The sequence below is a fragment of the Trichosurus vulpecula genome, chromosome 9, assembly GCF_011100635.1.
Source record: "Trichosurus vulpecula isolate mTriVul1 chromosome 9, mTriVul1.pri, whole genome shotgun sequence".
In the NCBI taxonomy this organism is placed as follows: domain Eukaryota; kingdom Metazoa; phylum Chordata; class Mammalia; order Diprotodontia; family Phalangeridae; genus Trichosurus; species Trichosurus vulpecula.
In genome coordinates this window covers 79,792,748-79,813,290 of record NC_050581.1, presented here as the reverse complement: position 1 = coordinate 79,813,290, position 20,543 = coordinate 79,792,748, and the positions used below count along the sequence as shown (strand labels likewise).

Genomic DNA, 20,543 nt, shown 5'->3' with positions numbered 1-20,543 from the left:
ACACCCCCCAACGCACACACACACAATATAGCTTCCTGTTGTTTCTAGAATAAATACAAACTCTTCTTCTTGGCATTTAAAGCCCTTCACAATCCAACACCAAGCTTTCCATACTGATTTAACATTATTATCCTTATTTTACTGTACATTCCAGCTAAACTGGCCTTCTTGCTATTCCCCAAACTAGGCATTCCATCACTCACCTCTATGTTTTTGTACAGGCTGTCCCTCCATACCTGGTATGCCCTTTCCTCACCTCTGAAACTCCGTATCCTTGGCTTTCTTTAAGGCTCACATCATGTACCAACTCCTATGGGAAGTCTTTCCTGATCCCTCTAGTAGTTAGTCTTGTCTCTACATACTTATCTACTTACGCTTTGTATCCACCCAGTAAAATGTAAGCTCCTCTCTTGTATCCCCAGGACCTAACTGGATGCCTCAGGTAGGTGTTAAATAAATGCTTGTTGGATTACATTGAATTGGATTAGAATAGATTGAGTTAGATTCACAAAATTATAAAATGCTATAGCAGAAAGAGACACCAAAAAAGCATCTCGATTACCTGCCCTCTCACCTCCATTGTGCCAATAGGGAAACTGAGGCCCAGAGAAAGAAAATGACTTACTCAAGTTCACATAAAGTGTTGGAGCCAATACTGAAACTCAGGATCCCCTGACTCAGATTTCAAATCTCTTACCCTTGTACTATGGTGCTCTTTTATGGGTTTGAGGGTTCAAAAGTTATTTTTTTTAAAAGTTATCCCATTCTTAAGCATTTATTCATGGGCCTGTAAGTGGTTAGAGAGCATCCTTCACCAAAGTAACTACAGTGTAATATTTATATTCCATTTGCTTTCCAGACAACTTGAGATGACTCTCCAAAATTAAAAGCTGATCTGCATATAACAGAATTACATATATATGTATATATGTATGTGTGTATGCATATGTGTGCATATATAAATATACAAAATAATTTAAATACATACACATACATGCATACATAGTTTCAAGGCTATAAAACACTTTTCTCACAACAACCCCATTATGAAGCAGGTAGGTCAAATATCGCTGTTTTACAAGAGGGGTGATTTGAAGCTCAGATGGTAAAGGTCATAGACCTTTGTGGTCATAGAGCTAAGAAGAGCCGGACTTGGGGGTCGCGCTTGCATTTCTTCTGCCTCCAAATCCACCATCCTTTCCAGCTAACTACATGACTCAATACATTTCTCTTTCGGAATTCACTGAGCAGCTAGGTGGTACACTGAGTAGAGTGCTGTGCCTGGAGTTAGAAGAGACCCAAATTCAAATCTGGGCTCAGGTACTTCCTAGCTGTGTGTTGTTAATGTTAGCTGTGTAATGTTAATGGGATATGAATATCTTCCCCTCCCATTAATAGGCCTCATGTGGAGCCTATTAAGTGAAGCTTGCTTAGGGGAGGCTTGCTTGTAGGAAGACTCTCACACCTTTTGGTACTAAGTTGATTAAACACTGAGTCACAAGGGTTATGATGCCTTCTGGCTCTGAGAAGTGTATATATACTCTGAGTTGGAATTTTGCTTTGGGGGGTTTGCTTATGAGAAGGACCTTGTGATTCCCTGGTCAAGATAGCTGTATGCTCAGATCACCCCTTCTGCCCCCCACCCCGACTGCTCAGATGTAAAGGCTTTCTTGATCCAGTGGTGTATGTAAAGTGAATAACAATATTGCTTTGATTCAAGCAGTTAAGAGCCCTGTCTGTTGGTCTTTATGCTAATTTTTCTGCTTGTATTTTCTCTGCTCGTACTTTCTCTGATGTTCAGGGTGCTGACCCCTCCCCTGAACTAGTGAATGTAATAAAAGGAAGATTGTTGACCCTCTAAAAGTTGCTTTCCTTTAAAAGCAGATTAAAGAACCTGTGCCAGCAGGCTATCCTGGGTATGCTAGGGCGCTTGCTGTTACATCCTATTACTAACCTTTTCCAGCCTACCTTGGCTTCCTCATGTGAAAAATGGAGGTGACAATAGCACCTACCCCACATAGCCCCCAACAAAGGTTGTCATGAGATAATATTTGTAAAGTGCTTAGCACACTGCCAGGCAGGTTTGTTAGGATCCCATTTGGAGTGTTCTTGGCAAAGATACTGGGTGCTTTGCCATTTCTTTTTCCAGCTCATTGGTGTTAAATGTCCAGGGCCAGATTTAAACTCATGGAAGATGAACCTTCCTGACTTCAGGCCCAGCACTCTATCCACTTCTCCAGCTAGCTGCCCATATCAAGTGCCTGCCAGTTAGAAGATGCCTAATATATACTTGTTCTCTCATCTCCCCCATTACACTGATTTGCATAGGAAATAGCAGTTACCAAACATTTTGTCAGAAATCAATTGATGTCTACTTCAGGACACCTATTTTGGCACTAAGATTTCTGTCAGTAAAGACCCAAAAAGAAATGGTTTCATCACCAAAAGAAAAAAAAAATTGGTCTACATTATTGGTCTTTGTAGACTTGCCAATCTGATTAGTTCTATCTTGGGGACAGATGCAAGCGAGTGGGAGGGGAGAGCCTTAACTGGGACTCATTGGTGCAAACTATCTGTCCCCTAGAGCACAGGGCTTGGCATCTGACCCAAGGCAGTTCTCACACATACATCTCAGAGCAGAGGAAAGGCAGGAATGGCAGACAGCCTAGAGACCTGGGATCTAAGCTCCATTATGCTCCTGCTTCCTCTCTGGGCTTCAGTTTCTTGACCTGTAAGGTGAAGGTGTATGAACAGGATCATCTCTAAAGTTCTTTTAGTTATAAAATTCTAAGATTCTTTTTCTGGTTATCCCAGCATTACTTAGAAAAGGAAGGTGGATTATCTGGCATTAAGTGACCTACAACATGCCCTGGTGTTTCTCAAATAAGTTGATGAAAATATCAAAATCATAAGAAGTCTGTGACCTTACCTTAACTGCTAAAATCATCCTCAGTACCCTGGAAGATTGATTAACAGGATACAAAAATGGTATATATTAGGAGAAACACTAAACCTAATGCCTAGAAACATAGGCTTAAATCCTGTTCAGATCTTCCTAGCTGAATAACCTGGAATAAGTTACTTAAACTCTCTACAACTTTACCTGTAAAATAGAGACAATCATACTTGTGATACCTGTCTCACACAGTTGTTGTAGTTGTTTGTGAACCAATACAGATTGAGCCCGACACTGATAGTCAATGATGCAGGATGGAAGCTGGAAATGAGTCCTTTAAGGGCCATCTAAGCTTGAAGGGCTTGTCAGCAGACAAGTGAAGAGAGATATGCCTAGATCAGTCTCTCTGCTGCCAATCAGCAGCTACAGGCAAGCAGCAGGGTCGTGAGCAAAGGTGAGCAGGAGGAACAGCAGTCAGGATCCCTCCATTTGACCTGGCCATGGGACTCCCTGAGTACCCCTCCCTCTCTGCAGCAGTGGTAGTGGAAGACTCGAATGTGGGCAGTTGAATTGAGATTCTTTGAATTTCATGGCTTATAGTCTCAAAGAAAGGTTGAGCCCTAGTCTGAAGAGGCTAATTGAGGCTGATAGGAGATGCTCGCACTATTTATTGCTGTATTTTTTCACTTCTAATATTGTGTTATGTATTTAATTTCTAATCATATCTTTGTTGATGACCTCAAATGAAATCCTAGGGGAGCATCAAGGGGATGAGTAAGGTGGTGAATGAGTCAAGAATCTGATTGGATAAATCTACACAAAATTCCCAGAATAATAGAAAGAATCCGGGCTATGGTCTACGAGGTGGAGCCACAGCAGCCACCTTACAGCCTTTAAGAGGACCCAGAAGCTGTGGCTGATAACACAGAGCATCCCCTTGTGTCAGGTGGTGCATATGACATCTGGGGTGAGTGACACCACAAACCCTGGCCTCCCCCATGCCTCATCTTCCCAAATGTTCTACTACTCCTAGACTTTTATAAGCTGCCTATGGGCAGCCACAGAGGAGGAAAAAGACTGTTGCCTCTCTGTGCCATAGATGAATTGTCCTGCCTCTAAGGTTGTAGCAACTGAGAGAAATGGGGTGTGATCTCAGGGAAAGGAGCCAGGAATAATGAAGAACAGCAAGTAGAGTCAGATAAAAGAGTTAGGAATCAGAATTGGCTTGGCCTGGCAGCAAGTGATCACAAGCAGAATTCAGAGACTAGGATGAGGAGAGGAGATAAATATTGAGAGGAGATGAGATAACACACACACTCCTTACAGTCAGCCTAGTAGAAGATACGACAAATGCTTAGCTAACAATAACAGAAAACAAAATGTGATAAATGCATAAGAGAGGTACAAAATTCTACATAAATCCAAGGTCATCATTACCCATTGGAACGAGGGAAAACTTTATGAAAGAGGTGACATTTGAGCTCTATTCTAGGTTTAAAGCTGGGAAGTATTTTGGAAATCATCTCTTCTGGCCCTTTAATTTTATATGTGAAGGAAAAAGCCCAGAGAGTAAGGTTAGGGTTTTCTGACTCCCCAGTCAGTGTGGTTTTCATTATATCAGGTTGGCCTTTAAAGTATGAGTAGGAATTCATTGGGTGAAGAGGGGGAAAGCAGAGACTAGTCATAGAATGTGGGTGGCTCTCACGCTAAGAGGGCAGGCAGAAGGGATTTCCAGCTGGCACAGTCAGGAATGAGAGTACAAGAGAGGAAGCTACTTCCTGATATGCATAATGTCATGCCTTGTGCCAAACCCTTGTTTCTCTGAGCCCTTTAGGTTTTTTCAGTGTGGATAGAGAGATTAGAGAGTTAGAATTCTGAATTTAGTATCAGCCCGAATTTAAAATGATGGACTCTTTGGGGAAAAAGGAAACAGAAAGGAAAAGACAAAGTAGCTTTATGTTCCTAATGGTAGCTCATTAAATGTAATTTCCTCACAAAAACCTAGGGAGGCAGGGGATGCAAGTATCATCCTTATTTTTTGGATAGGGAAACCAACATTCCCAGGGGGCAGTGATTTGCCCGGTGACCAAACATAGGAAATACCTCAGCCAGGATTTTAACCTATGGTGGTCTCCTTATTCTAAGTACAGTGCCCTTTCCACCATATCGAATTGCCTTTCAAAACACTAGTTTAGGAGTCAGTGGTCTGGGTTCTAGTCTCACCTTCACCATTTGCATTATGAACAACCCTGAGCAGTCACCTTGATTCTCTGGGTTGCTATAAAATGAAAAGATTGAACCAGAGCAGAGATAGAGAGCTAGAAGAAACTTAAAACAAAACAAAAAACCCCATCTAATCAAACTGCTTGATCTTATAGAAGATCTGAGACCCAAGGAAATGAAGAGATTTTTCCCAAGATCACACAGGTAGTAAATGGCAGAACAGGGCTAATTCTCTTTGCAATGTACCAAAGTCCTTGTCAATTCTTGTCAATATCCTATGAAATATGTTTGAGGAACATGCACAATGAAGAAAGAGGGTAGCAAAAGGCAGAAGGAATAATGTGGGATAATCTGCAGCACACTAGGTATGGAATGAGACCACCCAGAGCACAATCATAGCTCCACCACTCACCCACTTTCTGCTACTCATCGACAATCCTCCTTGTTTCATATCCCATGTTGCACCCCCTAACTTCAAGCGTATCCCCAGGCTCCCTCGGGCCCCCTCTTCTAACCCTTTATACTCTCTTGGTGGCGATCTCATCAGCTTCTGTGGATTCAATTATCATCTCTGTATATCTGGTCCTATTTTTTCTCCTGAACTTAAGTCCTGCATCTCAAACATCCAGAACTACTCCTTCTTCTTAACTTTCCCTTAGCCGTTGAGGGCGCTACCTGGTTAACAACCTCAGAGTCACAAAGCCTGGCACATTTTGTGGTTGTTGTTGCTGTTGTTCGGTTGTTTCAGTCATGTTCTACTCTTCTTGGCCCCATTTGGTGTTTTCTTTGCAAAGATACTAGAGTGGTTTGCCATTTCTTTCTCTAGCTCGTTTTAGAGATGAGGGAACTGAGGCAAACAAGGTGAAGTGACTTGCTCAGGTTCATACAGCTAGCAAGTGTCTGAGGCTAGACTTGAACTCAGGAAGAGACTTGCTGACTTATACTTAATAAATGCTTTCTGGTTGCTTGATCAATCCTCTCTTCTTTCCTTCTCTCACCCTTCATTTCTAATCAGTTGCCATCTGGTCAATCTTATTTCCACCACATATCTTTTATCTGACCTCTTGTTTCCTCTCACACCTCCACCCTTAGTGCTGGTCGTAATGACCTCTGGTCTGGACTTTTGTAATAACATCCTAATTTTTCTCTCTCCCTTCTCCAATCGTATTCCAAATAGCTGCCAAAGCGGTGTTCCTAAAGTGTAGACCTGACCATGCCACTCCTCTGTTCACAAAGTTCCAGTGACTCTCTCTATGGCCTCTAGGATCCAAGTAAAAACTCTCCACTTGAATGTTAAAGATCTTCACCATCTGGCTCTGGCCTACCTTCCCAAGCTTTTCATTTTCACATTATTGGCTTCACGCCCTCTCCTCTCCAGCCATACTGACTTTCCATTTAATCAATGCTTTTTTGGTGGCTTGATTAATCCTTTCCTCTTACCCTTCATGTCTAATCAGTTGCCATCTGTTCTACCTGCTGTTCTTCAAACTACCAATGCCATGTATGCATTTTGCACAGGTTGTCTCCCAGGACTAGAATGCCCTCACCTCCCACCTAAGGAGTTAGATGGAGCAGTGGACACTTCCCAGCAGTGTAACCCTAGGCAAGTCACTTAACCTTCTTACCTCAGTTTCCTCATCTGTCAAGTAGAGATAATAACAGCATCTAGCTCAGAGGGCTGTCTTGAGGATAAAATGATATAATATTTATAAGTACTTTGTAAAACGTAAAGCACTACATAAATGCGAGCTGTCATGACTATTGTTATCACCCCTTCCTCTTAGAATATCGCCTTGTTTTCTTCAAAGCCTAGGTCAAATGCTACCTCCGGTGTGCTTTCCCCCACCCAAGCCTGACATTATCTTGTTCCTATTTTGTGCCTCCTTTTGGGTATCCCTCTTTCTCTTTTTGCGGTAAAGCTCCCCGAGGACCGGCGCCGTTTTGGTCTTTGGATCTCCAGCACCCAGCATTGTTCCCACTTAATAAATGCTGGTGGATTCATCGTGGGCGTGTGCTCGCGGACACTTTCCCCATCTGAAGCTTCATTTCCTCGTGTGTAAAAAAGGGGGTTGGACTAATAATAGCAGCTAGCATTTGAATGGCCTCAACATTTTTGCCAAACGTTTTGCATATCAGTTTTCTCCTTTGACCCCCAACGACTCTCCTGTGAGGTAGTTGCTATTTTTATCCCAGTGTTACAGATGAGGAAACTGAGGCAGAGAAAGGTTAACTAGCTTGCTCAGGCTCACGTAGCTTGCAAGGGTCTGAGGCAGGACGTGAACTCGGGCTCCCTGCGGCACCTGGCTCCCGGTAGCCGGGGTGTTCTCTAAGGTCCCTTCCAACTTTAAACCTCACCATCCTATGAACTGTCAGAGGAGAGAAGCACCTGTCCAGTGAAAGACGAGGAGGGTGGAAAGGCGGCGCCCCGGCCACGAACCTTCTGCTCCGCCCCCTCCGGGATCCCACCCCCATTTCCCCAACCCCACCTCCGCCCCCTGCTACAGTAGTGTCTGAGATCCTAGAAAAAGAGGAAGAGAGGAGCGGGGAGCTGGTGGCCCTCACGTCCCTGGCTGGGACTCGGAGCGGGGGAGGCAGCGTCACTGCCGGGAAGCCGGATGAGCGGAGACCGGGAGTGGGTGGACTCGGCCACTTCATTTGTCCGAGGTAACCGAGGAGGCAGGGCACGCAAATGTGCTCCCCGGGAGCTGCGGTGAAGTTGGGGGGAAAGAGGAAGCTCCGGCACCTGTTGTTTTAAGAAGCGGGGGGAAAGGTGTTGGGAAAGGGTGGGGACCGAAAGGTAACCGATGAAGAAAACTTCCCAGCCCCTTGGGTTTCCCGGCTTCCCCGCCTCCCGCCGGCTGTGCCCCGGCTGGTTGGAAGAGATCATGGGCTGGCAGCAAAGTCCAGCCTTGGGGCCCCCGAGTGAGCTTTGATTGAAGGTGAGTCCTGGGGAACGTTGACCGTGGGGGGATGGTAGGGGAAGGGATAAGAATGCGTTTTACTTTTTGTTTTGTTTCTCTATGGGGCCTTAGAATTGTTGGGCACAGTCGTCAGTGCCCTATACTTTGACCCTTCCTCAAGTAGTCTTATTCAAAGGGGCTACCACGAGGGGGACAGGGCAGGGAGCAGTCCCAGGAAGACGGGCTGGAGGGGAGCGGGATGATCAGCCTGAGAAACTGAATTCGCGTGGAATCTATGATTGTCGATGTGGATAGTAACTGGTGTGCACTGAGTCTGAGGCGCTTCTGACACGAGTCGTCGCGACCCCACGGCCAGCCCTCTTCCCATTACCCCCACGGAGCCCCCCTTTCGGAGAGTGCGTTTAGTATTAATAGTTCAATATTATTAATTAGTATTAATAGTTCAATCGTATTCCTAGGTCCTGAAACACAGACCTAGGACTGTCAATGAGCCTGATATTTGGGTATTTACCCGGGGTTTTTTCTGAAGCACTTTGCCCACGTGTGCTCTGGAGGGAAAAGGGGGGACAGCCTTCCAGGGGATTGTCTATAAACAGTGATAACTGAGGCAAAGGCTAGCATCGGCAGTGGCACAGCCACTCGTGGACTGCTAGAGGAGGCCTTCGAGATCATTTCCAGCCCCTTTATTTTACAAAGGAGAAAACATGACCACAGAGGGTAAGTGATTACTCTAGATCACCCAGCTTGCAAGCAAAAGATCTAGGACTGTCCTGGATTACCCAGTTTGAGATGAAAATGATTGACATCGAGTTATGGCACAGAACGTCATTCCTCAATTGTGTAATACATAATCCTCTAGAAAAAGTGGAGTGAAAGTCCCTAGGTTCACACAGAGCTCTCTCAAAGTGACTTGGGCATCATTTTTTACCTATTTTAAAAAATTAGATTTTTTTTTTTTAGTTAGCAAACATTTTTCTCTCTCTCCTATCTCCCCTTGGGGAAAAAAGGGGAAAAAAAAACTCTTGTAACTAACATGTACAGTCAAGCAAAACAAATTCACATTTGGCCACATCCTGAAATGCATCTCATTCTACATATTTAGTCCACCGCCTCACTGTCAGGAGATGGATAGCATCCTCCATAATTACGCATTTGGGATCATCTTGGTCGTTGAGTTGATCAGAGTTCTTAAGTCTTTCAAAGTTTGTTCATTTTAGTGCTATGTTATTGTGTAGTATGAGTTGTTCTGGTTCTGCTCACCTCACAGCACACCAGTGCTTCTCTGAAACCATGTTCTGTGTGGTTTCTTACATCACAATAGTATTCCATTACATTCATATACCATACTTTGTTCAGCTGTTTCCCAGTTGATGAGTACCTCTTTAGTTTCTTGTTCTTTGCCCCCAAACAAAAAGAGCTGCTATTTTGGGTACAAAGATCCCTTCCTTCTCTCTTTGATCTCTTTGGGGTTTTGGCCTAGTAATGGTATCACTGGGTAATTTGTTCCCAATTTTTTTGGCTACAACAATTGTTTAAAAAGCACATTTCTGGGGAGCGATTTTGCAACACAGGAATGAACTGATGTTGGCAATATGCTTCTGCTTGATTTGCAGTGACCTCAGTGTCTTCTGAGATCAAGTCCAGTGCTTTTGCTACTCTATACAAAGCCTCTCTCCAGAAGACCTGATGCATTTTATTATACCATTAAAATAATAGTAAATCGTGAAATAGCAGCCTAATCTGATTAGCAAACTAAAACTCTAAGAGGTGATTTGTCTTGGGCTACACAGCCAAACTGGGCTTCAGCAGATAACAGAATTGTAGGGCTCAGCTAAAAACCTACCTTCTGGCAGAAGCCTTTCCTAGTCCTCCTCAGTCTTAGTGCTTTCCCTCTCAGACTCTGTTTATCCTGTGTATGTCCTGTTTATATATAGTTGTTTGCATATTGTCTCTCCCATTAGACTCTGAGCGCCTTGAAAGTAGGGACTGTTTTTTGGTCTTTCTTTGTATCACCAGCTTTCGGTTCAGTGTCTGGCACATAGTAGGCACTTAATAAATGCTAGTTGACTGACTGATGCATCTCTCCTAGATGGAACACAAACTCTTTGAGGACAGTAACTGTTTTATTTTTGTCTTTGTATCTCCAAATACCTTGAATCGTACCTGGTACATAGGCTTGTTGATTAATTGACTAAATTTCTGTATAGCTTAATTCCATGTCAGGGGCTGCATGATGTGATGGAAAATATACTGGATTTGGAGTCAGAGGGCCCAGATTTGACTACTAGGTCTATTACTTACTAACTTTGTGGACTTAATACAAATTTACTTTCCCTTTGGGCGTCTCAACTGCCTCTTCTTAAAATGAGAGCATTTGAATTTGATGACCTGTAAGGTCTCCCTCAGCTCTAACATTCTATGACTTGGATAATGGGGCTTGAGAGGTAGAAAAAACACTGGATTTGGAATCAGAGACCTGGTTTTAAGTCTCTCCCCCTTACAAGTTGAGCAGTCCCGGGCAAATTGCTCATCTTTCCTATCACTAAAGCTGAGATAATAGTACTTGCATGGCCAATCTCACTGGAGTCTCAGAACCTGGTGAGATCATGTGCTCTCTCCCAAAGAGGTCCACTTAAGTGTGTGAAAGCACTTTGTAAACTCTGAAAGCATTCCAGTTAATACCAAATTAAGTAAATGTTATTATTGGACCCTTAAGCCTTTTCAGTTGTTTCTGGTGTTTTTAAATGGAATCACCTAGAAGAAGGAAGAAAGGCAAGTATGTGAAATGCTCAGAATTAAATTAAACAAATATTTATTATTCAGGACATTGTGTTAAGGGTAGAAAACACAAAGACACAGCCAAAAGAGCCCCTGTCCTCCTGGAGCTTCCTTTTACAGATTCATGGAGAAGATGAGTCTTGGAGGAAGATTAGGAAGGAATGCCTTCTAGACTTGTGGGGACAGCTGAGAGGCAAGACCTAGGAGGTCAAGTTCAGGGAATAAGCAGATGGTCCAATTTAGCCGAAATCTTTATCTAAGGTTCTCATTCTCATGAATGGAAGACATGAGTGTAATAAATTGTGCTAGACAAGTTGTACTATTTTTACAGGAAAACACTATGTCCTTAACAGGAAAACACCATGTCCTTTCAAAATTTGTGGAACTATCTCTAGAGAGCATAGATTCATAGAATTAGAAGAATTTAGAGAACACCAAATCCAACCACCTTCCTCTTCCTCTCCCCCCCACCAACCCTGGGGTTTTTCCCCTAGAGAGGGGAAGTAACTCAACCTTGATCATGCAAGTAGTAAGTTGCAGAACCACAATTCCAACTCAGATCCTCCAATTCTATCTCCATGACAACCCTAAATAGGAAGGAGTGGGATAAGAGAAGGACTCAAGTTTTTCTAATTTTTCTTTTTTAAAATGTTCTACCGTTGACCACCTAATAAAGGTCACAGTGATACCCAGAGTAACTATAGCATTTTAAAACTTTGGTAAAGGACTCTGAGCTGGTCTTCAACAAGAAGATGGAGTATAAATGAGTAAATCAACACTGATGTAACTTATCTTATTTTTTGAAACCACAGAAAGAACCATCCATTTCTAGGAAGGACTAGTTCTTGTTCACAGAAGTACTGAACTGCAAACTACTACCAGTACAGGGGGGAAAAAGTGAAGGATAATTGGGTCAGAGCAGAAAAAGGTCTGTGCAAATCACACCAACCTGGTACCTACCTCACTAAAATTCCTCTCCATAACACCTCCAACAAGTAATTTGTCCAGCCTCCACTGAGGACTTCCAAGGAGAGAGAACCCATTCCCTCCCAAGTATCCTCTTTTACTTTGGAGTAACTCTTCCTAACATCAAACTTAAATTGACCTTTCCATGACTTTCATCCATTGCTCTTTGTTCTGTCTTTTGGATCCCAACAGAAAAAAGTTAATCTTTCTTTCACATGATCACCTTTCAAATATGTGAAGGCAGCTATCACGTCTCTTCCACCCGCTTCCCTGACCCAAGTCATCTCTTTTCCCAATTCCTCCCTTTAAAACTTTCCCCATTTCCTTCAACTGATCCTCATAAGTGATGTCCTTTGTCATCTTGGTTACCCATCTTGGAGTATTCTTCAATGTCCTTCCTAAACTGTGGCATCTCAGGCTGAACATAACATTCCAAATGTAGTGTGACTACGAAGATATTGTGCAAACTATTGGGTATCATAACCTCTCCAAGCCTCAGTTTCTTCATCTGTAAAGTGAGGGAGTTGGACTAGATGACCTCTACGTTCATCTTCCAGCTCTAGGTCTAAGGTCCAATGAGATTATGATCTACATATGACCTATATTAATATAAGCTACTGTTATACCTTTTTTCTCTTCTAGGACAGGATCCTATGACCTTATGACCTATATAAATATAAGCTATCATTGTTACTTTTTCCTTTCTAGGCAGGACAACTGAATATTCACCTTTAGGCCACAAATTAAAATATGTTCATTAATATTTACCTCTGGATCATAGGAAATAATATCAATGTTCAAAGCAAAAGTCACTTCAACACCTATTTGTTTAGAGAATTAAAAAGCCTTTATTGTTGGAAAGGACCTGAGAGGTTAGCTAGTCCAATACCTCATCATATAAACAAGGAAGCTGAGGCCCAGGGATAGGAGGCAGTTTGTTTAAGGCTCACCAAGGTTCACCAAGCATTTGACTTCTCTCCTGACCTAATTTTTGTTCAACCGAGTGTATTAGGAGGGCAGAGTTTATAATCTCAACGAGGATCATAAACATGTCTGAAACGTTCGGAACCGCCGGATATAAGAAACTCTCAAAGTAGAAGGCAGAAGAATCAAAACATTTATTTAGGCTCCACAGTAACCAACCCATGAACCAGCAACCCCATTTTGATATATTGATCAAAAGCTTCCAGGCCCAATAAGTACGCCTTGAAAGAGTAACCAGGAGGCTACAGAGAAGCATGATTGCGTAAAGCAAAATCATGTTTCCCCCTCTATGGTAATAAGATTACCCACTGGACTGAAGTCTTTGTTCAGCTTCCTCCCGTAGGTCAGCTCTGCTACTGGCAGCTCCTGCTTCAGCTGTGGCTGTGGCTGTAACTGTAGCTGTAACTGTAGCTGTAACTGTCGCTGTAACTGTCGCTGTAACTGTCGCTGTAACTGTCGCTGTAACTGTCTCTGGCTCCAACCGGAAAAGGAAAAGAGGATCTTCAAGCTGTCCTCTCCCCTCTTATAGAGTTTTTTGACATCATCAAGCACCGCCTGAACGACCAGGGCCGATTGGTTCTTGACTTGGCCCCTCCCCCTAGCGTAGCCGTTAACACCTCCCCTCAGCCAGCCCCATGACTCATCACACAGGAAGTTGTCTGCTTCCTGGAATGCTCTTTGGGCTTCCTGCCCCGGAAGAGCAAGCCACAGTGTCCAGAGGCTCAATGAGGTAAGCTGAGTCATTCAAAGAAAACAAAGGCCATTCTGGCTACACTCCACCCCTTGTTATAGAATACATAATCTAATCAGCCATGTATCCTAGAACATATATTGTGATCCAATTACAAAGGAAACTAAAACATATCATTCATTATAAAGCAAAACATATCATTTGGTGACATTCCTAAATATTGGTTTACGATTCAAATGTGATCCACCCCTAGGTCCCAGCAAGATAATCTCTTCAATCAATCATCCCCAAAATAATTATTAATAATTCAAATGTCCACCCCTAAATCCTTGTATCCATTACATAGGATCAATAATATCATAACAATAAAACAACACAGCAAGGATAACACAAAATAAGTAAACAGAACACTATCATCATTTCCACCCCCCTTGAACGATTGGGGCTCAAAATCTTGGGGTGAGGGGTGAAGGTCTCATTTTCCATAGCTTCTTCATGCTGAAATTGGATGTAGAGATGGCCCTGCCCCCAAAAAGTCCCATTCCAGAGGTCATTTCTTTAACGAGCTGGCAGGAATTCCAAGAATGCTACATGCTTAGGCAGTCACCGGAAAGTGCAGGGTGCTTAAGCCTGAAGGAAACAAAACTAGCAACAAGGTTAGCCAAAACAAAGGACAAAAAGAATAGACAAGTATGGACTATAATTCTTCAAATAAAATCATCTCAAGTTTGGTTGAGATTTCAGTTATGCAAAGATCCAACATCAGAGCCAAACTCAGGTGGGAAATGTTTCTTTTCAAAAGGAACATAATGAGGAAGCCAAGAGGATCCCACCCTAGATAGAGACTAAGATTGTCCTCCCAGCCTTTCCCCAAATGTACAAGTTTTCATCCGTTAATCACACAAGGTCACCTTCACTCTGAGTGGCTTGTGGGCTTGCAGGAGCAGTTCTTATTTCCCTATCTCTCCTGTTATCAAGGCCTTTATCTCTGTACATTCTATATAATTCATTGGTTGGAATTCCATCTATCATTTCAAAACCTACCCCTGCTCTCAATAAAGCAGTAAACATTTCTTTCCTTGTTACTCTCCTTTGGCGCCAAGTTTGCTGGTTATTCACCCTTCTCTCTCGAGGAGATCTATCCCTTCCCCAGTCACCTAAGTCATGTAACTGTAAAATCTTATTTATCACTGTTGTAAGACGGCTCCCTACTTCTCCAAGTAATAAATTCAAAATTAGTTGTTTATAAGCAGGGGGAGCTGTCCTAATTATTAAATTCCTATGAGGCAGTCCCATTGGATCATTGTAATATTTGTCTGCAGTTCCTATCATAATGGCAGTCTTCATTACCTCCTCCTTTAGTCTCATGATACAATCTCTAAGTGAATACCAGGGTCTGTGCTCAGTGGGCCACATAGAATCAGTAGCATATCTCTTATTGCATCCCACAGCGGCTAATGCCAACAGAGTAGTCCTGCTATCACCATCTCCTTGCTGATGATGTTCCCTAAAAGCTTGTTGAACTAGAGGATCATGGCTGATACCTATGAATCTCATGCAGTCTGTCCCATCTACTGATATTCCACTGGCCCCTTGATCACTGAGTCTTACCATCCAAGATATCAATGGTTCTCCTATTCTTTGGCTGAATCTACTCAAAATATCTGTGACCTCTTGCGGTGAGAAATCTTCCTGAATTTCCCTTGTAACTGAATCTTCACCTCGGGTTTCTGTCTTCCTCCTTTGTATGGGTCGAGCCCTTGTCTGATCATTTAACCATCTCCTATTCTCTGTGTGAGGCACATCCTGAACCCCAGTAGTGTTTTGTGCCTCAGCCCCTAACATTGTCTCATTCTCCCCCCACTCACTTCCTCTGCCACCATGGCTAGGACGAAGCAGGCAGTCAGGCTCTTTCTGGGCTGGGTTGAAATGCACTCTGGGCTTTTTTGGTCTCCTGTTGCTCTTAGCCACATTAATAGAAAAGTTCTCATTTGAGTCAGTTTGGTCTCCTGCTATCTGAGATTCCCCTTCTTCCTGTGGGGTAGGAGTGCCCCCATGTCTTTCACTTAATCTCAATCTTTCGTATACTAGCCGGTAGGCTGATAACACTATCCAGCTTTGCCTAGATAGTGATGCCCCTGACTGAATCCCAACTTCTCGTAAACACTTTTCCAAATCCCTAGGATCTCCTCTCCGTAGCCTTGGTTCCCAGTTTTCACAGGGTCCAGCTTTTTTAGCCAATTCTTTTGCTAGGGAGGAATAAAATGGATCCTCCCATCCTGGGATATTCATCTCTTCCTCTGGAATTGTTCTGCTTCTAAATAGAGATCTTATACCTAGCGATCCCATCCTCGTCGCCAAATGTATTAGGAGGGCAGAGTTTATAATCTCAACGAGGATCATAAACATGTCTGAAACGTTCGGAACCGCCGGATATAAGAAACTCTCAAAGTAGAAGGCAGAAGAATCAAAACATTTATTTAGGCTCCACAGTAACCAACCCATGAACCAGCAACCCCATTTTGATATATTGATCAAAAGCTTCCAGGCCCAATAAGTACGCCTTGAAAGAGTAACCAGGAGGCTACAGAGAAGCATGATTGCGTAAAGCAAAATCATGTTTCCCCCTCTATGGTAATAAGATTACCCACTGGACTGAAGTCTTTGTTCAGCTTCCTCCCGTAGGTCAGCTCTGCTACTGGCAGCTCCTGCTTCAGCTGTGGCTGTGGCTGTAACTGTAGCTGTAACTGTCGCTGTAACTGTCGCTGTAACTGTCGCTGTAACTGTCTCTGGCTCCAACCGGAAAAGGAAAAGAGGATCTTCAAGCTGTCCTCTCCCCTCTTATAGAGTTTTTTGACATCATCAAGCACCGCCTGAACGACCAGGGCCGATTGGTTCTTGACTTGGCCCCTCCCCCTAGCGTAGCCGTTAACACCTCCCCTCAGCCAGCCCCATGACTCATCACACAGGAAGTTGTCTGCTTCCTGGAATGCTCTTTGGGCTTCCTGCCCCGGAAGAGCAAGCCACAGTGTCCAGAGGCTCAATGAGGTAAGCTGAGTCATTCAAAGAAAACAAAGGCCATTCTGGCTACACCGAGTGATCCATTTTTAGATGAAAAAAATCCTAAAAATTCCTGTTCTATTTTCACCAAGCGTGAGAGAAGCCCTGGATTACATGTTTTTTAGTGGGAGACACTGGCAAAATAAAATCCTCCCAAATACATTGAAAGAATCAGTATGTTGGGATAATCGACATTATTTACCCAGAATAAATCTTGAGGGATTAGTCTGAGATAGTTTGTTCCCATGGCAAAAGTTCAAGCCTTAGAAATCAAAGAAAAGGGACAGCAATCCTTCTGGACTTTCAGAACATTTCTGTTTCTCTCCTATGTGATGAGATCTTTGTATAAACTTCAGAATGTGGCCTGAGGTGGAATGGACATCAAAGGGAATTGATGTTGTAAGCTCTCTTTCAGAAGCTTTTAACGTTATAATTAGCTCACATTTATCCAGTGCTTTACTAATTACCAAGCAGTTTGTGCCTTAATTTATGAGATCCTGGGAGAAGCCTGGTGAGATTGGTAGTTCAAGTACTATTGTCTCCACTTTACAGACTAGGAAACTGAGTCTTGGAGAAGCTACGTGACTTGCCCGTCTTCACACAGCTAGGTAGTCAAAGAGCTGAGATTAGAACCTAGGCTGCCGATATTATTGGTGAAGTGCTTTTTCTGCCTCTCTCATATTGTGTATAGGATGGGTTGGATGAGAAATGCTGGTCTTCTTTCTGGTATTTTTTTTATTTTTTTTTATACATATATATCTTTTTTTAATTTAAATTTATTTATTTAACACATTTAGTTTTCAGCATTGATTTTCACAACAGTTTGAATTACAAATTTTCTCCCCATTTCTACCCTCCCCCCCACTCCAAGATGGCACATATTCTGGTTGCCCTGTTCCCCAGTCAGCCCTCCCCTCTATCACCCCCGTCCCCTCTCATCCCCTTTTCCCTTCCTTTCTTGTAGGGCAAGATAAATTTCTACGCCCCATTGCCTGTGTATCTTATTTTTTAGTTGCATGCAAAAACTTTTTTTTTTTGTTTTTGAACATCTGTTTTTAAAACTTTGAGTTCCAAATTCTTTCCCCTCTTCCCTTCCCACCCACCCTCCCTAAGAAGTCAAGCAATTCAGCATAGGCCACATGTGTATCATTATGTATAATCCTTCCACAATACTCATGTCGTGAAAGACTAACTACATTTTGCTCCTTCCCAACCCATCCTGCTTTATTGAATTTTCTCCCTTGACCCTGTCCCCTTTCCAAAGTGTTTGTTTTGATTACCTCCACTCCCATCTACCCTCCCCTCCATCATCCCCCCCCCTTTTATTTTTTATTTTTTTTATCTTCCTCCCTCTTCTTTCCTGTGGGGTAAGATACCCAACTGAGTATGTCTGGTATTCCCTCCTCAGGCCAAATCTGATGAGAGCAAGATTCACTCATTCCTCCCTCACCTGCCCTCTCCCCTCCTCCCACAGAACTGCTTCCTCTTGCCACCTTTATGCAAGATAATCCACCCCATTCTATCTCTCCCTATCTCCCTCTCTCAGTATGTTGCTCTCTCATCCCTTAATTTCGTTTTATTTCTTTTAGATATCTTCCCTTCATCTTCAACTCACCCTGTGTCTGCTCTCTCTCTTTTACATATATATATATATATATACACACACATATATATATACATACATACACATACATACACATACACATAGATATATACATACATACACATTCACTTATATATATACATAAACATATATATATATATATATGCATATTCCCTTCAGCTACCCTAATACTGAGGTCTCATGAATCATACACATAATCTTTCCATGTAGGAATGTAAACAAAACAGTTCAACTTTAGTAAGTCCCTTGCAATTTCCATTTCTTGATTACCTTTTCATGCTTCTCTTGATTCTTGTGCTTGAAAGTCAAATTTTCTATTCAGTTCTGGTCTTTTCACTGAGAAAGCTTGAAAGTCCTCTATTTTATTGAAAATCCATATTTTGCCTTGGAGCATGATACTCAGTTTTGCTGGGTAGGTGATTCTTGGTTTTAATCCTAGCTCCATTGACCTCCAGAATATCACATTCCAAGCCCTTCGATCTCTTAATGTAGAAGCTGCCAGATCTTGGGTTATTCTGATTGGGTTTCCACAATACTCAAATTGTTTCTTTCTGGCTGCTTGCAGTATTTTCTCCTTGATCTGGGAGCTCTGGAATTTGGCGACAATATTCCTAGGAGATTTCTTTTTGGGATCTATTTGCGGAGGTGATCGATGGATTCTTTCAATTTCTATTTTGCCCTGTGGCTCTAGAATATCAGGGCAGTTCTCCTTGATTATTTCTTGAAAGATGATATCTAGGCTCTTTTTTTGATCATGGCTTTCAGGTAGTCCAATAATTTTTAAATTTTCTCTCCTGGATCTATTTTCCAGGTCAGTGGTTTTTCCAATGAGATATTTCACATTGTCTTCCATTTTTTCATTCCTTTAGTTCTGTTTTATAATATCCTGATTTCTCATAGTCACTAGCTTCCACTTGCTCCAATCTAATTTTTAAAGTAGTATTTTCTTCAGTGGTCTTTTGGACCTCCTTTTCCATTTGGCTAATTCTGCCTTTCAAGGCATTCTTCTCCTCATTGCCTTTTTGGAGCTCTTTTGACATTTGAGTTAATCTATTTTTTAAGGTGTTGTTTTCTTCAGTATATTTTTCAGTATTTTTTTGGGTCTCCTTTAGCAAGTCATTGACTTGTTTTTCATGGTTTTCTCGCATCCTTCTCATTTCTCTTCCCAATTTTTCCTCTGCTTCTCTAACTTGCTTTTCCAAATCCTTTCTGAACTCTTCCATGGCCTGGGACCAGTTCATGTTTTTCTTGGAGGCTTTTGTTGTAGGCTCTATGACTTTGTTGTCTTCTTTAGGCTGTATGTTTTGGTCTTCTTTGTCACCAAAGAAAGAATGCAAAGTCTGAGACTGAATCTGGGTGTGCTTTCGCTGCCTGGCCATATTCCCAACCAACTAACTTGACCCTTGAGTTTTTCAGTGGGGTATGACTGCTTGTAGACTAACGAGTTCTATGTTCCACGTTTGGGGGGGAGGTGCCAGCTCTGTCACACCAGCACTACTCCTTCCCCAAGAACCCCCAGCCCGGGCAGGGCTTAGATCTTTAGCAGGCTATGCACTCCTGCTCTGATCTGCCACTTAATTCCTCCCACCAGGTGGGCCTGGGGCCAGAAGCAGCAGCAACTCTAGCTGCCCCACCTCTGCTGCCCCCGGGGCTGGAAGCCGAACCTCGAACTCCTTCCACTCCCGCAGCTTTTCCCACTAACCTTCTCCGCAGTCTTTGGTGTTTGTGGGTCGAGGAGTCTGGTAGCTGCTACAGCTCACATATTCAGGGCGCTAGGGGCCCCCTCTGCCCGACTCCAAGTTTGGTTGTTCCACGCCGCTCAGGCTGGGCTCTGCTCCACTCCATTGCCAGCTCCCAGCTCCCAGCTCTGTGTGGGATAGACCTCACCCAGAGACCATCCAGGCTGTCCTGGGCTGGAGCCCTGCTTCCCTCTGCTGTTCTGTGGGTTGTCTTTCTGGTATTTTTAAAATGGATAAGAACAGGAATCCTTGTAAACCTACTTCAAGGAGTGTTGTGAAGGCTCCGCTCCACATTGGCTTTCCTTTATGATGCCCTTCGCCGTTTCCAAGACATTCTCCTCACGATAACCCATGTGAAGCTGGTCGTATAATTATCATTGCTAACATTTAGCTAAAGGAAAGTGGACTTCAGAGAGCTTAAGTGTCTCAGCCATAGGTACACAGCCTAGTAATAGTATAACAGTAGCAGAGCCAGGCTTCAACCCCAAGACTTCTGATTCTAAGTATAGGGCTCTTCCCAATCTACCAAGTTTCCTCCAACTTCCATGGAGGGAAGCTGCTCTTCGGGGCACCTTCAGGCTTCCTATTTGAATTCTCTGCTTTACCCTTCTTCAACCCCCTTTTCTTCTAATTGTCTTTATTTTCCACTCTGGTCCTCTCC

The 20,543-nt window shown here is 43.0% G+C and overlaps 1 protein-coding gene across 2 annotated transcripts in view; it reads left to right on the top strand.

Annotated features, from left to right (window-relative positions):
* Positions 1–7,532: 7,532 nt before the first annotated feature.
* The window catches only part of IL4R (interleukin 4 receptor), a 61,375-nt gene continuing 48,364 nt past the window's right edge, over positions 7,533–20,543 (top strand). Inside the window, exon 1 of one of the 2 annotated variants that reach the window (XM_036738236.1) lies at positions 7,533–7,783. The gene's annotated coding sequence lies outside the window, so the exon portion shown is untranslated. Of the gene's footprint in view, positions 7,784–7,913; positions 8,059–20,543 lie in introns of those variants that run through there. The other variant, XM_036738237.1, reaches the window with a different exon arrangement.